At 46.1% G+C, this 4,045-nt stretch overlaps 1 long non-coding RNA gene across 1 annotated transcript; it reads right to left on the minus strand.

The window, feature by feature from the left end:
- Positions 1-1,577: 1,577 nt before the first annotated feature.
- On the minus strand, positions 1,578-3,833 carry LOC123145662 (uncharacterized). Its single transcript, XR_006472361.1, has 3 exons — positions 3,630-3,833; positions 3,256-3,508; positions 1,578-2,944 (listed from the first exon to the last, which is right to left on the minus strand). It is a non-coding gene; the product is annotated as an uncharacterized lncRNA (long non-coding RNA).
- Between the last annotated feature and the right edge of the window lie 212 nt (positions 3,834-4,045).

A 4,045-nucleotide genomic window follows, 5' to 3' on the forward strand; every position in this document is an offset into this window, starting at 1 on the left:
CATGACACTCCTGTACTTTGCCGATGCTTCTCCACATGGTTAGCGCAATTCTAGGTGGTTTTCAGAAAAGGAGGGAGCCTTTAAAACTATTTAAAATAGTCCTTAACAATTTAACGGCTCTACATCTAACTAGTAAGGTACACGTGCATTGCACGCATGAGATTTGACAATCAAATTATAAATAAATATCACATTATAGCATGTAAGTTTTGAGTCATATTAGATGTTCGTTTAATTCTTATAGTTCATCTCATTCAAAATCAATAGTTTTTATAAAAAAGCTAATCTATTTTAAGATTTATGAAATTGTGCGTTGTAAAGCATAAAATAAAAATAAATAGTGGCAATTCATATAGATACAAATTTGGTCAATTATGATACGGAAGATTCTAGAACAAAGGAGAAGTGCTTGTGTTTTGGGATTTGTGCATTATGCTTAAGTTCAACCATGGAGTCTTTTAGATTATATATGTGGCAAAATCTGGTGGAATGTAGATGATATCCAACGGCCAGTAGTGCTCGGATTTGCCATCTCTACACCGTCGGATTGACTTCATCCAACGACCATCTTTCAAAATTATTCACACACTATATAGGGGTATATATATATATATATATGTGTGTGTGAAGTAAAGGTTCCTTGTAGCCTTTTTTTATTTTTTTTCTCCCCCATTTCTCCTACGTGTGGGCTTATACTCTCTAATTGATCTTCAACTTCACATATATAGATATAAATAAATCCTAACTTAGCGCCGTAAGATAAGGAGCCGGTGATCATGCGTCACGAGGGTGGATCTAAAGGGATATGGCCATGGCGCACATGAGTAAGGGAGCAAGGAGAGGCAAAAGGCGCCGCCAGCGGAGCAATGATAGGAAGAGGCGGTGGGGGAGTGGTGCGGTATACAGATGGGCAACCTGCCTTGTAGCATATTTTGGATGAAAAAGGTACTAAAAAAAGGTACTTGTGGTTCGGATATTCGTTTCGGAGCCCAGGCTCAGATGCTCCTGAAATCTTTTCCGTTAGTTCAGCATGTGGATCTGTGCCTGGCTGTGTATTTATCTATGTATTGGAGAAGTATAGCCAGTAAAATAACCCAGCGCGACAGTGCATTGAATGTGTACACAGCCGTTATGGCATCGTGGAACAGAAATCCTTCCAACGGCTCGGTTGTTTTTCTGTGCTATGCCGAGCCGTCTCCGTTGATGAACGGGTGAGATCCGCCAGCCAGCGCCACATGTGCTGCATTTAATCTGTTCGTAATTTCAAATTTTGAAATCCATGGCGCACCCCAACAAGCTGCACACCACGGGTACACTCATAACAAAGGGACACGTGTTGTCAGTTATCACCACATAACCAAATTCAGAAAACCTTATCAAGCATGCCGATTCAAAAACACTACCAAACGTACATAATTCAAGAAGTTCCATAAAATTTATTGATCAACAACAACAGTCTACTCAACATTCTAAAATTAGAAATCACATACAGTAATTTACAACCATATCATTAACAGAGGGACATATATCATTTCTTCCCAAAAATAACATGTCTCCATGACTCCACTGTCAATATCTGTGTCAAAGAAACTATATATTCAGATTTTTTTTTGTTCAATCTACAAAGCAAAAGAAGATAAACCAAAATACAAGTAAACCAAGCCAGTTTGGTCCACCTGACCCTCCTCAGGTGCACAGGAGCCCGCTTTGGTAGTTTTGACAGCGCCTGGCCGCAGAACAGTAGCGAGCCGGCAACGCTGGGCATGTTCTACATGAACAATTTGTACCGGAACGCCATCTGGCTCAGCTGATTGAACGCCTTCTGAGAGGCACAACGCCGCAGCTCGTGGCACTAGCTAGAACACCAACTGCGGCGACACGATGCTGCACGACATGGAGGCGCCGCTAGCGGCGATGTGCAGCTCTCGGCACTGAGCATGACCACGGCAGACAGAACCATGTCAATGCCCATACACTGGAGCGAGGGTCAGGCGTCTAATAAAGTGGTTCTTCAAAGGATTTAACCCAAACAGAGTTTTGTAGAAGTGGTTTCTTGATCCAAACAAAGAATTGCATAACAAAATAATTAACTAAAACTAGTTTCCCTAGAATTTCTCCTAAAACTGTTTTTCTAAAGACCCAACTTAAATTCTCCTAATCCAAACAACCACTGATGTCCCTACTCAGGTTCTTCTTCCTTCCACATCGTGCCTTTTCGGTGGCCATGAGCTGGTAACAAATATAGCTCGGAAGCGGGAGAAGCCTGGATACATGTTCTACTAATTTATTTCAAGTCATGTTGATCTCCCCCACAGATTTCTGATTTGGCTTTCTTGTTCCACCAGTCACGCGGATGCCCTTTCTTCAAGTCCCAGGATGTGTATGGTCGTAGGCTCACTTCGGTTCAGACCGCCGGGCACAGGCGCTACCCGGTGTTCAGCAAGCCAACCGAGCCGCTCAGCTGGTTCCTGACTCCCTGTTGCGAATCAAATCAGTTGCCACATGCACAAACATATACATTTGCTATGCCAACAACTGCTGGATCTGCAAGGATACAAGCAAAAATAGCACCCTACAGGATGCCAGTATCTGAAGCAATTTGTAAAATAGCACCATGTCTGCTTAGCTGCAATCTACTCTATCATAACGTCATGGTGGTTCAGATGAAAATGTAAGTGAGAACATCACCTAAAAGTCCATCATGGTGCCTCCGGGTTAACCTTTAATGTGGATTGTGCGGACTGAGCCGGGGTAGCATTCTTCCTTCGACGGACCTCACCTCCTGCTCTTCACTGGCTGCGGCCACCGACCTCTTGCACACAGCCGGACGCGCAGTTCGAATCCTCCAGCACTGTCGGCTTCGCCTCGTGTGGTGGCAACAGGACTAGGGGCACTGGATATGGATGTTCCAGGCTGTTTGGTCAACTCCTTCTGAAGGGGAAACCTGAGAAAATACACAGGAATCAATGGCGGCGGCCAACCTAAATCAACAAACAACTACCTGGCAGTAAGGACTACAGGTTGTCAAATGAGGAAGGGGAAGAGCAGTACACGGGTTCGGAGCGAGATAGTGCATAGCAAACATATAGCAATCAGCAAAATCTCTACTGACAGTGTGCAGCTACCTACAACATATTTTAGTTTGCACGAGCGCACTACACGACTACAACATTGTAAGCAGTGCCTAGCAAATCAGCATGAACCATTTCTGAGAAATTGTGCAGCTAGTTGACGCAACAGATTCAGATGTTATACCTCTTAGACCAACAAGGGGCATGAGGGTCGACCCTGTCCGTTAACTGCGGATGCTGTCGGCGAAGCCCCTCGACGACGCCGCTCGCTGCAGTTCGCCCTCTCAGTACCACCGCCGCCAATTTGCTGCCCGCATCCAGATCCAACATTCGAGTCCGCCTGAACCGCAGGGTTAGCTTGGTCTGTCGTCAACAACGCCAAAGGTACCGGATCTGGATTTTCAAGGCTGTCCTCGAACTCCTCCTTGAGAGGGAACCTAAAAACAAGAAATCATGGCGGACGACCAGTGCTGGAATCAGCTTTTTCGCACGGTATGCTCGCAGAGAAATAGTAGAACGGGAATCTGCCAGAACTCCAGGGAAGACAGCAACACTTACGGTCCACCGCGTCCAGCAAGAACTCAAGCCTGCATCTTCCATCAGCAATCGGCCCCCGCGTTGTAGCCGCCGCCGCCGATAACCTTAGCAATTTCAGCTCCGGGAGATGCCAGGTAGTGGTGCGAGGGGATGAACTCTGGTCAAGGTCGGGTTTTCCGGAACGACCGCCACCCATCCATGCCCGGCCCCATCCAATAAAAAAAGGCACACGTGTGGTACACGATTCTACCTTTAACGGCACATGTTTCCACAAACGTTTTGTACAGCATTGCCGTTCCTGGCTCACCACATTAGCTAACGATCTGGTCCACGGACCAGAACGGCTGCGCGTCGCGAGACGTCCACACATACGGTTTGGTCCCACTTCAAGCGCCCTGTAGCGTACAGTACACCGCCTGCCTGATCCTTTTCGTGAC

This window comes from Triticum aestivum, chromosome 6D (assembly GCF_018294505.1).
Source record: "Triticum aestivum cultivar Chinese Spring chromosome 6D, IWGSC CS RefSeq v2.1, whole genome shotgun sequence".
NCBI classification, from domain to species: domain Eukaryota; kingdom Viridiplantae; phylum Streptophyta; class Magnoliopsida; order Poales; family Poaceae; genus Triticum; species Triticum aestivum.